This window comes from Anas platyrhynchos, chromosome 1 (assembly GCF_047663525.1).
Source record: "Anas platyrhynchos isolate ZD024472 breed Pekin duck chromosome 1, IASCAAS_PekinDuck_T2T, whole genome shotgun sequence".
Classification (NCBI taxonomy): Eukaryota; Metazoa; Chordata; class Aves; order Anseriformes; family Anatidae; genus Anas; species Anas platyrhynchos.
Window position 1 is genome coordinate 42,422,903 of NC_092587.1, and position 15,050 is coordinate 42,437,952.

Below are 15,050 nucleotides of genomic sequence, written 5' to 3' on the forward strand. Positions count from 1 at the left end.
GAAGCTTGTCTCCCCTTTCCTTTCTCATCAGTCTGGTAGGAACCAAAGGGAAGAGTCTTTCACAAGTCTCAACTTTACTTAAAACCTATGTGATATAATGAATAAATAAAAAATAACACAGTGTAGGTAAGGTGTGACATACTCATATATGAGTAGATTCACATAGCATCAATAGTGAAAGAAATCAGAATCTCAAAATTTCTATTACTTACTGTGGTATTTTCTAGTGAGTGGCAACCTATCAAAGAAAGTGTTTTACTGGTGTGGATAAGAAGAGTTCCCATGAAAAACAGAGCAACTCCTTTACTCTGAACTTAGATTTATATGTGAATTTAGCTATCCCAAGAACTTCCCAGAGAATTTAACATTTTAGTCTTATCGTTACTGTAGAACTATGCAAACAAAGCACCAGCTCTTGTTACTTCTGATTGGACTCTGTAACCCTGCTTGTGGAATTCTCCAGCTTGTGACTTCCTGGGATGTTTCTACTTCTGTCCTGTTTTGTAACAGTTTTTTAACCTACTCTGTGTCTTCTCAGTCTACAGTTTTTCCTGTTAACCTATTAGCCAGTGTTTTGTACACAGCTCCATGCAGTTGTACCTCTTTACTTATACTCACAGAATCACGGAATGCCTGAGGTTGGAAGGGACCTCTGGAGGTCATCTCATCCAACTTCCCTGCTTAAGCAGGCCTCTTAGAGCAGGTTGCCTCTCTAAACTCTGATGTTTATTTAAAAAATTAAATGAGGTTGGCAAGTTTAGGTATTATCTGAGTGTCACACAACTGTCAGCCTCTTGAACTCCAGAAACCTCTGACAGTAAGTTAATTTGTTTGCTCTTGGGGAATTAGTAATTTGATTTTCCTTCAGAAGATGCCATATTCTATGCTGCTACAAGTGCACAGTGCTTGTCACAGGCTTCCCAGTTCACATTCTAAAAGAACTTACTAGGCACTGTCCTGGTGTACTAATGAAATAGTACATTATCACAAAAGTAGTATTGACTATACACTCTTGAGGTAATGAATATTTACCTCACAGTGATACGGATGACTGACATTGCTTCTGAGCTTCCAGATTTGTTTGTCAGTTCTTTGTTCCCATACACAGTCTATCTTCAGGCTTTTACATACAAGAAATTTGAAAATGAGAGGGAAAACATTTTCCTAAATCTAATTGTGTTTCTTTGAATTTGTACCTGCATTTGGCTCAGGGTATAAGACTTCTTGTCGTAAGTTCTGGGAAGTTTACTGCACTGCACTGGAGAAAATTGGAAAATTTATTTCACATTGATTTGTGTTCCAAATGTAGGTAGAACAGAAGTTGTGTGATGAAATGATTTGTTTATGCATATTTTTAAAAATTAAAATTTAGAAACGTGAGCTGGATAAAGGAATGTATGGTTAGAGTGGCATTTAAAATTTGCAAAACTTTGCTATTAATTTTGGCTATAATTTTATAATAATAATAATTCACATATGTGAATTCAAAAAAAATGTGTTTCAAAACACATTGTTTCAAAAATATAAATTGTGTTTCAAAAAATATATATTGTCCTAAATGTATTGAACCTTGATTACATTGTTCATCAACTTTCTTTATCTTACTGGCTTGTTTCCTTAATGTCCTGCATCTATTGATTGTGTGAAGGTTGTTTTTCATGAGGCAATGTCAGATCTTGATAAGTTTTTAATATGTTGTAAACGTTTTGCCAGTACAGGTGTCCAAGCTAGCAGATGTCATGGTCAGACATGGTGTGAAGAAAGGAGGTCATGTTGTCATCTACATGCCCATGATTCCACAGAGTATACTGTAAGCTGGCTTGTGCAACAATAGGAGCCATCCATAGCCTGATTTTCGGTGGATTTGCCTCTAAAGAGCTTGTTGTTCACATAATCACACAAAGGTAATACATATTTAGAACAAATGCCATTGCATTAGTTATTTATTTAAACCAATGTCAAAAACATTTTTTTCCCTGAAAGGATAGCATTTCCTTTTGTGTGGCGCATACTCTCAATTTGCTTGTAACATGTAACATTGAAATGTGAACGAAGTACTTACTACTTGTGTGCTAAAGGTCGTATTTTGATAGCAGACATTGAAGTCCAGTTTTTCATTTCTTAAAAAATCATGAGTATTTTACATACTGTTGTCTGTTTAGACTTTCTTCTTTTTTGTCAGTCAGTCTCTACTAAGCATCTCTTTAAAATTTTGGCTTCTCACCCAACATTTTTCTCAAGTGTCAACAGTCTACATCATGCCAACCCTGTGACTTCATTGGTTTACCTGATGTTTGTACATGTTAAGTAGTAAGTTTTTCAGCTGTATCTACTTCTTCTAATTCATACAGGAATCAAGGCAGCCAGTGAGCTAATTGTCTGAAGTTAATGGCTCTGTAGAGAACACAGATAATAGAGGTGAATGCTTTAAAGGCTTCCAAGTTAGCACAAGTTAAACATGTTTATGAAGCATTATGTAAGTCTTTTTAAGTGAAAACACATATAATACTTTTAATAACCTGCTTAGTAACTTTTATTGACATATTAATAGCTTGTGTATGTATATGTATACAGTGTTTGTACTTTAAGTTTTTGTTCTTGTTTTCTACCAATGAGCAAAACTCTGACATCTTGATCAGTCACTTGGATCATTCAGACCTTCTGCAGTAGCCATAACCACTGAATCATTTTGGCTAGACTTAGAATCCTTAGCTTAGAAGAAATGCTATACAGGGTAAAGTCTGCAGGATTTGTGGAACTTTTGCTGAGATTTTTTGTGTATAAGTGCTCTTCAGATCCCTAAAGTTTGAATTTTATGAATATCTGTAAATTGAAAGCACTTCTTTTAAAAAGTTGAATGCATTCCCCCTTTCCTGCAACCCCTGTTTTGTGTCTTAACAAAGCAGAAGTTAATAGAAGAGCTGAAGCACTTTGCTGGATTTATGAAAAGTAGCTGGAAGGAGACTAATGGAAGGTCCATTTTTTCCATGTCTTTCTTCCTGCTCCCTGACTTTTTCAACAAGCTGTAAAAATTAATTTTAACTCATAGAAGTTTTTGATTAGAAAAGTAATAGATTAGATTTTGATTAGAAAAAAAAATAAACTTTTAAAATGAAGGTTGTTACAATATGAATCATCTAGCATGTTTACTTTTAGACTATTTAGCAATTGCTAACTATTTAATCTCAGTAGAATTTCTCTGAGGGACAAAAAGAGACAGCACTGTAATCATAGTCTTTGCTTCATGCATTAAAATGAAAACAGAGAAAATTTAAGTTATTTACAAAAGGTCACATAGCAGATCTTTTTAATGGTCAGCTATAGGATTGCTACCTGCAGGCCATGGATTAAATCTTAATTTATGTTGCCTTTTTTTCCTTTAAAAGGCAGAGCTAAATATTTTGTTTTATTTTTTGATCCATCTGATGAAAATGTAAGAAAAGAGGAGAGGCACATTATCAATCTAAATTTCAAGCCTTTCCCTGGTTGTGCAATACTGTAAAACTTTCTTGATAAGTGAATTGCACACTACTGGATTATCTTTCAGATATGAATATAAGTAGCTGTGATAGAAAGTGTTCTCCTGAACTCAGATATTAATTGAAGCAGTCTCAGAACCCCCAGTATTTGTATCAGGCTTTTGTATGAATTAGGTACCACAGTACAGGGCTTAATTTTGGAAAGATTAACTAGAAAGAGTTAAAGACGTGAAATGGAAAGCTGGCTTTGAGGTGCTTTTTTGGAAGAAAGGTCAAACTTCAAGTTTTGTCAGAAGAGCTAAATAACAGACACTTTCTAGTGACTATGAAAAGCTACATATACTTTAACAGCTTGCCTTAATTTAACTTGAATTTTAAATAGGACTGGGAATGCTGCAGTGTCCTGCAGCTGATAATTTCTACTCTTGTCAGGTATTGGCAATGTTATAGACCTTCTATGGTGAATTGTGATGAAGTGATACAGTGTATGAGAAGAGGCATTTCTTCTAATCATTTATTTCATCTGAATTTGAGAATATGTAGTTTTCAATATCAAAACAGTATATACTTTTGAAGAATGTTAATTATATTTTGAGAAATTAACATGACATTTATTTAAGCACTTTATCTTAATACACTAGGAAGGCTGAGAAGGATGTTTTAAGAACAGTGCTTCTATGTTTATTTAATAAGGTAGTTGCTGTGCCTTTGACAGATTCTTTTTTTTTTTTTTTTTTTTTTTGAATCACAATAATTATATAGCAATTCCAGAGGGCTTTTTAGACTTTAAGTCCTAACCCTGCAAGATAAATATGAGTAATGGAGTTTTTCAGACATGATTTTTGAAAGTTCTTCAGGCTAAAGCAGAATTATGATTTTCACATGAACAACAGTTCTTTGAAATGCAAAATATGAGAGACACCCAAGTTATTCAAAACTATCTTTTATTATCTTCCATTGAGGTCAGAAATACTGTATTCTTCACTTATTTACAGTTGATACAGTCAGGGATTTTAATAAGGCGTCCTTGAAAAAATGAGTTAATATTTTGTAATAGTTTATTCTGAATAAGACATAGTTCCTCTGCACAGATGTGGCTATAAATGGTTAAACCTACTTCTTGTCATAATGAGCACATACGGGACCATGGAGTGATCAAAAGCAGCCAGCACGGGTTTATGAAGGGTAGGTCTTGGATGACCAACTTGGTCTCCTTCTAAGATAAGGTGACCTGCTTAGTAGATGTGGGAAAGGTGGGAAAGGCTATGGATGTTGTTTACCTTGATTTTAGTGAGGCATTTGATGCCATTTTTCACAGTATTCTCCCGGAGAAATGCAGCCCACGTGTACAGTTTGCTGGGTGAAGGATTGGCTGGAGAGTCATAGTGAACAGAGTTCTGTCCAGATGGTGACTGGTCACCAGTGGCGTTCCCCAGGGCTCAGTACTGGGGCCAGTTTTGTTTAATATTTTTATCAATGTGTATGAGCGAATTGAGTGCACCCTCAGTACGTTTGTAAATGACACCAAGGTAGGCAGGAGTGTTGATCTGCTTGAGGGTAGGAAGGCTCTGCAGAGGGATCTGGATAGGCTGGACTGATGGGCTGAGTCCAATCACAAGATATTCAACAAGGCTAAGTGCTGGGTCCTGCACTTGGGTCATAACAACCCCATGCAGTGCTATAGGCTGGGGGAAGAGTGGTTAGGAAGTTGCCTGGAAGAAAAGGACCTGGGAGTGCTGGCTGACAGATAGCTGAACATGAGCCACCAGTTGCCCCAGGTGTCCAAGAAGGCCAATGGCATCCTGGCCTCAGAAATAGTGTGGCCAGCTGGACTGGGGAAGAGATTTTCCCTTTGTGCTTGGCACTGGTGGCGCTACAGCTCAAGTACTGTGTTCAGTTCTGGGCCCCTCACTACAAGAAGGACATTGAGGTGCTAGAGTGTGTGTAGAGAAGAGCAATGAAGCTGGTGAAGGGACTAGAAAATAGGGTTTATGTGGAGCAGCTGAAGGAACTGGGGAGTTTGGAGAAGAGAAGGCTGAGGGGAGACCTCATTGCTCTCTACAACTGCCTGAAAGGAGGTTGCAGTGAGGAGGGTGTCCATCTCTTTTCACAGATGAAAAGTGGTTGGATGTGAGGAAATGGACTTAAGTGGCATTAGGGGAGGTTTAGATTGGATATTAGGAAGAATTTTTTCATGGAGAGGGTGGTTATGTGTTGCAACGGGCTGCCCAGGGAAGTGGTGGAATCCCAGTTCCTGATGGTATTTAAGAGACATGGGGATGTGGCATTAAGGAACATGGTTTAGTGATGGGACTCAGTAGGTCATGTTAATGGTTGGTTGGACTTCGTGGTCTTGAAGGTCTTTTCCAGCCTAGATAATTGTATGATTAAGACTGCAGGCTCAGCTGCTAAAACTTAATTTCCTTATAATATTGGCAGTCCTGTCTTGTCTTGAAGCACTATTTATTTTTGTAATATGTTTTTAGAAATGTATTATAGATTAGAAGGCATTATCTTACTCTTTATTTTTTACTTGTATGGTATGATTGAGGTCTCTTTGTAGAGCAGTGTATACCTGATGGAAATAAATGTTCATGGCAGTCTGAAATGAATCATGTAACAACATAGCCAGAGCAGTATCAGCAGGTGCAGCAGAGTTATATAATGGTTGTATGAGCACTGGATTTCTTTAAAATGTGTGTCACTTTTCTTAAAGAGGAGGGAGGTGCAATGAAAGTGCAAGAAGTTTGAAGACAGGCTTGTAATCAGATGTGTGGCTGGGGCAAGAAATGGAAAGAGCTTTGTGTTGAATGGTTGGTTCGGTGCTTGAGTGCAGGATCTCTCTTTATATGTCTTCTTGTGTTTGCTTGTTTTCAGTTTAGGATTTCTGCAGCTTTCTGAGTTGGCCCACTAAAAGCATTTGTTGCTTCTTCTAAACCTTGCTTTGCATGCTGCTAGACACTATGGAAGAATTTGTAGAAGAAGCCTTTACAGAAGAATAAAATCATTGGTCTAGTACTATTGGACTTTGCTTTATCTCACTTCTATTCCTTCATATTTTTTTTCTATAGCTCACTATTTCTGGCATTCCTTCTCCAGCAAATCTCAGAGCTTCTCTGCTTTTCCATCGTACTAGTTGTATTTCTATGTAATCTATCATGCAGGATTACATGGGGCATGGAAGAGGTGGGAAATGGATGTATAAAAACAATATGGGAGTGGAGGTACAGGGAAAATAATATTAGTAGACAGAGAGGTAAAACACTAGAAAACAACCAGTGATGAACCTTTGATTTGCACAGAGTGATCCATGATGTTTACAAGCATCACTTGGGAAATACATCAGCTTAGTCAATATAGTACTGGCTATATTTAGATTTCCTTGCTGCTTACAAAGTAGTTGATGAGCAGAGGGGTCACAATTTACAAATGACTGTAAACCTGGCATTGATAACAGTAATTCATTGTAACAATTGAATACAAACATGTTAATAACATATTAATTATATCTAATTCCAGGGTAACCTGATGATGAATTTTCATTTTAACTGCATTGTACTTTATCATCTTTTATCAAAATTGTTGCATCTCAAAAGGGAAAGATGACAAATGCTGAAATTTTAAAGCTCATCAGAAACCGTTACTTTGAGTATAAGCTAATTAGCAAACTCCTGAGTGGCAGATTTAAACAGGAAATATTTTGTTATTATTCAAAATAATCTTAAGAATAAATTGTAAGAAAACAGTCTGTGCTTTCTGTGTAAAGCTTAATACAACCTTAACTGTGGCATTGTGGTTTGTGCCTACCTAATGAGATTTATGCTAATGCATACATTTACTAAACTAGCTGGATCAAACTGAGATACACAAGATAAATATAATTCTAAAACTCCAAAAGCAAGGAGATTGAAGGCTTATTCTTCTAAAATTAAAATGTGTTCTAACATACTTTGGTGCTTTTTGTTTCCTGAAATACAAGAAATAAAAATACTGATCTTGGGACTTAAATCAGAATTGTTTGTATGCAGTGAAGTGACTTTTTTGCCATAGGAAATCTTACATCAGCATCTTACTGAGGTTGATTTAATGAAAAATGTAATGGAAAAGCTGGAAATCTTCTAAATCCACATCTGGAAATAGAAATTATTCTAAAAAAAAAAAAAAAAAAAAAAAAAAAAGCCAACAACAAAGCAGAACTACAGAAATTTGATTTTAACGGGATTTGCATCCTGAATCCTGCAGCCATCACTTGAAAGACTCTACATGTAGCTTAAATTCCCTTATGTGCTTTGTGACTTTAGCTTATTCTTTTCTGGTATTTCTAGTTTCTTGTCATCTCTTGTTTGTTTTCTTTTTCCTTTTTTCCCCCATTATTCCCATGTCATTAAACTGCAGGCTGAAAAAGAGCCACCAAAGTGCAATAGTTAGTTGGGTTCAGACAGGTAATTAGGAAGCAGGCTAACTAGGATAAATGATTGTTGGCATTGCTGTAGAGCTTTTCCTTAGTGGTGGGCTACATGGAGATGGCATTTTCTGTCTGATCTGTAAATTTTGTACAATTTACAAGATATTAATATTGTTGCTCGAATTTGGTTGAAAATGGTGAAGAGTGTCACTGTTATTAGAGTGCTGCAGAACAAAAAACAGATGCACAGACAGCAAGATCACACAAGCTTTGTTTCCTTAGAAAACTGGTCTAACCACTGGTTCTAATTATAAAAATATAGATTTTCTATATTGTGTTTCATCAACCAACTAATTGCATGGAAAACATGTTATTAGGTTACATATACTTTATAAAAATATATTGCAAATTGCAAATTAACAGTCTAACTTCTTCATTTTAGCCCAAACATATTGTAACAGCAAGTTTGGGATTTGAACCAAAAAGGAAAGTGGAATATATATCAATTCTAGGAGTTGCACTTGCAAGAGTACAGAACAAACCTGAGAAAGTTCTCGTTTACCAGCGACCTAACTTGCTGAGTGTACAGTTGCAGTGCCTTACTGTTAACTTGCAGATATATAAGTAGTCCATGTTTCTTCTGTCTTCTACAAGTAAAAATTTTTTATGTATGTGTTCTAGTTTGGTTTTGTATTTTATGGGGGAAACTTAAATGCTTAATATTTACATAGTAAATGGAACTAATTCTACTGTACAGAAAATTGAGTAGTTTTTTTTTTTGACCCATTTACATTTTATTCCATCTGTTTTTCTTTGAACTTTTTTCTGTTTTTCAATGGGCAGTGACATGTTCCTCTTTCCCCAGGTTGTGATCTTGACTGGGAAGAAGAGCTTTCAAAAGCACAATGTTATAAGTGTGTCTGTTCCTTCAGACCATCCATTTTATATTTTGAATACCGCTGGAACAACAGGCTTGCCCATGGTAAAGGACTATCTGTAGTCTAACTGTCTGTAACCTATTTGCAGTTCCACTTGAGGAAAATATTTAATTAAAAAGGTTGAAAATGTTTACCGGAGCTCACTGCTATAAATGATTAGCATTGGTAGGTATGCTTTAATCTCATTTATTCATATTTTTCTACTTCAAAGTCCAGGAGTAAATTGTGTTTGTTTATTTAAATAGTAGTAATATAAAAATATACTTCATTTAATCCCAAATATTCATACAATAAAAACTTGTGAGGATAGCAGAATGTCTTCCAACCATGAATATCTTCCGTACTTTAACTGTTTGAGATAAGCATAGGATAGTCCTTTAATGGCAAGATTAGTTAATATATCACTTCTACGATAGCAGTTATAGCTGAATAGCTTTGCTTATTTGTTATTTATATTTTAGCTAATGTTGTCATAGATGAGATGTAATGGATGACATCACAGATTAAATGGAATTAGGCATCTTCTAAAGGCTTGCGTTGCTGAAGAGTTCTGAGACTATAAATTCCATAAAAATGAAAGTTAAGGTTGAGTAAGGCTGAAAATCAACATAGGGCATTCTTTGGAAATGTTTGCTTTCAAGCATCAATTAGTCTCAATGATCTGTTTCTAAAGTATTTTATTTTATAAGCAAACTCTTTGTGGTTGCTTGGTTCTTACAATTCTTACAAACTTTCTGGCAGTGCCTACTGGTGGTGTGTGAAATGACATGCTACTGTCATCTGGAAGAGACAGATGATAGGGACAGCTTGACACTTCCGAGCACTTTCAGCCAACGGAGCAAAGATCTCTAGGATAACTCTCCATCAGAATGTTTTGAACTGCATTTTTGGTCCAATGAGCAAGGCTTAATCTGGTCTAAAATAACCTTCGAATGACATCTAATGGAAGATGTAAAGAGCATTGGCATTGAATGGTTTAATCTACTAATCTGCTCTAATTCACCTCACTATCTGCTTTGTGAACCATATATTTGACACAGTGTGTGCTCACATTCATGTTTCATGTTACTATTTCACATGATACTACGTTTATTTTTGTCAATGTGTGTAGTAAGAAGAAGATTGGTAATCTCTCAAAGAACAGCAGACTGTCTCCGACTGACAGCTGTGTATGTTGCTTTCTGCTTTTGTTTATCATCTTTGTAATGGAAAAAATGTGAAATAAAATAAAAAATAAAATAAAATAAAATAAAATAAAATAAAATGTTTAAAAGCATAGCAAACTTTGAGGTCTTAAAAATATGGTATGGAATTTGGTCTCGCCTTCATAGTTTAACTGATTTCTTCTCTTCACTGGAAGACTCCAGGTAAAGTGTTAAACTGTTATATGAAACAGAAAGTGATCTTTTGTTAGGGTGTTTTTCTTCTACATGTTGTGATCTGTAAGGTCTGAGGCAAATAACTTTGGTTTTTTTAGCATCTAGGCCTTGAATTGATTTTTCAATAATCTCTCAGGAAAGCAGGCCTGGAAAACAAGTATTTTATATTAAATATTAAAGTACACAGAGTGATAACAATAAGTGGTTTGTTATTCTTTTCCTAAACAGCTAAGACATAGAGAATCTCACATACTGTAATATTCCCAGCCAGTGACTGCAGCAACTGGAGGAAACTTAAACAAATGGTTATTATTAATTTCAAACTCAGTTTCCCTTCTGTAAAGATGAAGTTTACTGACTTGCTTAATGCTTCATCATTCAGCATGAAAGCTTTAAATGAATGCATAATTTTCCTGTGAATATGACAAACAGTCCGGACACTCCTTTTAGCACAATGGGTTGGCAGAAGAGATGACTGTGAACTAGCTTTGGCTCTGAAAAATTAACTAAAGCTAAAATTTTGCATACGAATATATTCGGTATCCAGTTTTCACCTGTGTTTTTCTGAGGTGGAGAGATGAAGAAAAACAGTCCGTGTTTTGCACACAATGTCCCACAAGATTCCATTTGTCCTTCTCCTTTAAGTGGTAATGATCTTCGCTGTTACACCTGTATGCTATGTAAAAGCTCTGCAAGATCTTTGGAAAAAAAATATCTCTGGAAATTCAGTATCTTTAAGCAAAAATCTGTTACTTATTTTGACCTTGTCCTGTTTTCTGGAAATGAAGGCTTAAAAGTATGTGTGGCCATCACTGCAGGCTATGTTTAAGTACTAAGAAGCCATCCCTCAATCTTGAACCTATTTTCCCAGCAACTTAAATGATTTGTATAGGTGATAAGAGTTAATGTTAGGTATGTTCAAAATTCAAGAAGTGAAATACACTCTAGGAAATACTTCTATTATTTGCTGAACTTCGGTTGATGACAATTTGTGTGTGTGTGTGTGTGTGTGTGTGTGTGTGTGTGTGTGTGTGTTGGAAAGAATAGGTTAATAAATGAGGTTAAATTTCTGGTATATGGTCTCCACACAAGCTAGAAATCTTTATTTTCTTCCTTCACTTGGATTTACTCACATGGGGTAGAACTGGGCAAATTTAGGAGATAGACAAACAAATTGCAGGGAATGCTTGAAGCACTGGTGCTAGCATTTAATATGTGCTCCCTGTAAGTAAGGCGTATGTTATTGATTAAAATACCATTTACTCAAGCTAACACTAGGAGGAAAGGGGACAGATAATTTTATGTCCCTTCTGATGCTGCTCACTGTGCAGCATTGTAAAATAAAATCTCTTCATTATTGCTGCTGTTAAACAAAAATATGTTCACATGAGAACATGCTGCTTCACTGTAAAATAATGACAAGACCTCTCTGGTAGCCAGGGCCAAGAGGGCTACAGACAAGCTCCTCCATTAGGATTAGCTGGCAAAGTTTGTCCTGCAGCCAAGGGTTATGTGCAACACAACCCAGCCTTTAGGACCAAATTTTATGTGCAGCACAGCACAGGCCTCAGGTCAACTGTTAAATGGATTGCTAACTTTGTGATGTGCAATAGGCTTCCAGTTCAGATCACTTCTGGGTTTGGAGTACATGAAGGAGTGAACCATTGACTGCTTTGACTAAAGAATCTGTAGACTGAATTCTTATTTTTATGTGTATGAATTTGATAAATCTCAGCATATGGTGCTAGAAGCTGGTGCTTGCAGTGTCAGCATGTCGTGCATGTGCATTCTCAGATGCAGGTGTACGTGTATGTCCATCAAGGTAAACATAAATGCCATGTAAATATACCTATATAGATACTAATCTCTTTTCTCACCTTTGTGTTTGTGTTTTTTACATTTCTAAGTGTATTTAGTTATCCAGAGTTTTTAGTTGATTTGTTCATCTGTTCCATCCACTAGTCAAAATGTTGTGTTTTGTGTTTTGTTTTGTTGTGTGTTTTTTTTTGTTTGTTTGTTTGTTTTTTTATTTTTAGAAATCTAGTTTATGAATAATAGAGTCATAGAGTCATAGAATCATTAGGGTTGGAAAAGACCTTCAAGATCGTGTGGTCCAACCATCCCCCTACCACCAATAACACCCACTAAATCATGTCCCTAAGCACCATGTCCAACCTTTCCATGAACACCCACAGGGTGACTCAGGCTCCTTTGCTGTTTAATTAAGATATTTTGGAGAAGATGTGAATACATAACATACCTATTTGGAGTATATTGACACTAAATGTGTGAGCTCAACTGAAGTTCAGAAAAGAAATAAATTAAGCATTTTTCTATGTTGATTTGGTGATTTGGATAATTTACCTAATGTTGCGTACCTTCCAAACCCATCTTCATCTTTATTTTATTTCAAGGTGCTCAGTGTAGTTCTGGTCTACAATTTGGGGGGCTTCAGTGGCTTAAGGATCTCTACAAATAATTAAACAGAGAATTCCAGTAATAAATGTCTTTCATTAGAAAAACAAAGAAAAAAGAGGAAAGAAAAAAAGAAATAGTTGTTACTCCTTTTCAAGTTTAATTCTTTTATTAAATAGTTCCATTTTCTAGTATGGAAAAAAAAAAAAAAAAAAGAAGAAAAGAAAAAAAAAAACACACACAATGGTTTCACAGTGGACTGGTAGAATTTTAAGGCTGGAGACCACCATGATTGACTTTTCTGACATTCTGAATAACACAGAGCAAAAACTTCAGCCAGTAGCAGAAGTACACATTCATAGAATCAAATATTATATTAGCTTGAGTATTAAATTATTATACTCTAATTAATGTTTAAGCACATAATAGTGTTAATTGGATTCTTTATTCCAGAGAGATTAACTCATCACCACTGCTCTAGTTAAGTAGAAGAGGAAAGTGTTGTGGATAAATGACATTTTCCCAGACCTAAAAAAAAGACTTTGATAGTTTTATAGTATCTATTCTTTACCACTGAGAACGTTAAAATTGTTGCATGCATTTTTCAGAAGAGAATCACTAAAATGAATACTGAAATGAAGATGTTCTCATTCCAGAAGGTATGAAGTAACACAAGAAAAAATGATGAGGAAAGAATGTGTTCCTTCAGTAGACTCTTACATGATTGTCTTACAGAGGAGCTTTATCTCTGTGCGAATGTGTGAAGATCAGAACGGTTACTGTAAAAAAAAAAAAAAAAAAAAAAAAAAAAAAAAAAAAAAAACTCTAAACCTCTGAATTTAAAGCGTGTTGTTTTTGGAAAATATGTAAAAATCATATTTCTTCAATAATAAATATTAAAGAAGAAGCAAAATTGGTCTCTGGTTGACCTATGTGCCTGGTTTGTGGTTTTGCTCTCAGTGAGATCATTATTAAACAGTACTAGTACATTTCCCATCTTTCTGTCTCTAAGATGCCAGCAATGGAGCTTTCAGACAATATTCATGACATCAGTGACTTCTTTTTGAGGACTAAAAATGGGAAGAAAAGAATTCTGTACACATAGGGAGGAAAATGATATTTATGAAAGGGAATAGCATATAATTTTTCCTCTGGTCAGAAGATTCCCTTAACAGTGAATATTCATAAATTTGTAGTCAATTTTTCTTGAAGATAGCCTAATTTGTAGTCAATTCTTCTTGAAGATAGCCTAATGGCAAGTTTTGGTTAGGGAGGATCAGCAATGTTCTTCAGGTAAGAGAAAAGAAGAACTCATCACATTTGCCCACAGGTAAATATCACAGAATCACAGAATCACAGAATTTCTAGGTTGGAAGAGACCTCAAGATCATCGAGTCCAACCTCTAACCTAACACGAACAGTCCCCACTAAACCATATCCCTAAGCTCTACATCTAAACGTCTTTTGAAGACTTCCAGGGATGGTGACTCTACCACTTCCTTGGGCAGCCTGTTCCAATGCCTAACAATCCCCTCTCAGTAAAGAAGTTCTTCCTAATACCCAACCTAAAACTCCCCTGGCGCAACTTTAGCCCGTTCCCCCTCGTCCTGTCACCAGGCACGTGGGAGAACAGGCCAACCCCCACCTCGCTACAGCCTCCTTTGAGGTACCTGTAGAGAGCGATAAGGTCGCCCCTGAGCCTCCTCTTCTCTAGGCTGAACAAGCCCAGCTCCCTCAGCCGCTCCTCGTAGGACTTGTTCTCCAGGCCCCTCACCAGCTTCGTCGCCCTTCTCTGGACCCGCTCAAGCACCTCGATGTCCTTCTTGTAGCGAGGGGCCCAAAACTGAACACAGTACTCGAGGTGCGGCCTCACCAGAGCCGAGTACAGGGGGACGATCACCTCCCTAGCCCTGCTGGTCACAGTGTTTCTGATACAAGCCAGGATGCCGTTGGCCTTCTTGGCCACCTGAGCACACTGCTGGCTCATATTCAGCTGACTGTCCACCATCACTCCCAGGTCCTTCTCTGCCTGGCAGCTCTGCAACCACTCATCTCCCAGCCTGTAGCTCTGCTTGGGGTTATTGCGCCCCAGGTGCAGGACCCGGCACTTGGCCTTGTTAAACTTCATGCAGTTGACCTCAGCCCATCTGTGCAGCCTATCCAGATCCTCCTGCAGAGCCTTCCTACCCTCGAGCAGATCGACACACGCACCTAACTTGGTGTCATCTGCAAACTTACTGAGGGTGCACTCAATGCCCTCATCCAGATCATTGATGAAGATGTTGAAGAGGACCAGCCCCAGCACCGAGCCCTGGGGGACGCCACTAGTGACTGGCCTCCAACTGGACTTGACTCCATTTACCACAACTCTTTGGGCCCAGCTATCCAGCCAGTTTCTAACCCAACGAAGCGTGTGCCAGTCCAAGCCAAGAGC

General features: G+C 36.9%; 1 long non-coding RNA gene across 1 annotated transcript; it reads left to right on the top strand.

Annotated features, from left to right (window-relative positions):
* The first annotated feature begins 1,719 nt into the window (after positions 1-1,719).
* On the top strand, positions 1,720-11,155 carry LOC110354458 (uncharacterized). Its single transcript, XR_002406460.4, has 3 exons — positions 1,720-1,904; positions 8,750-8,987; positions 9,564-11,155. It is a non-coding gene; the product is annotated as an uncharacterized lncRNA (long non-coding RNA).
* Positions 11,156-15,050: the final 3,895 nt, after the last annotated feature.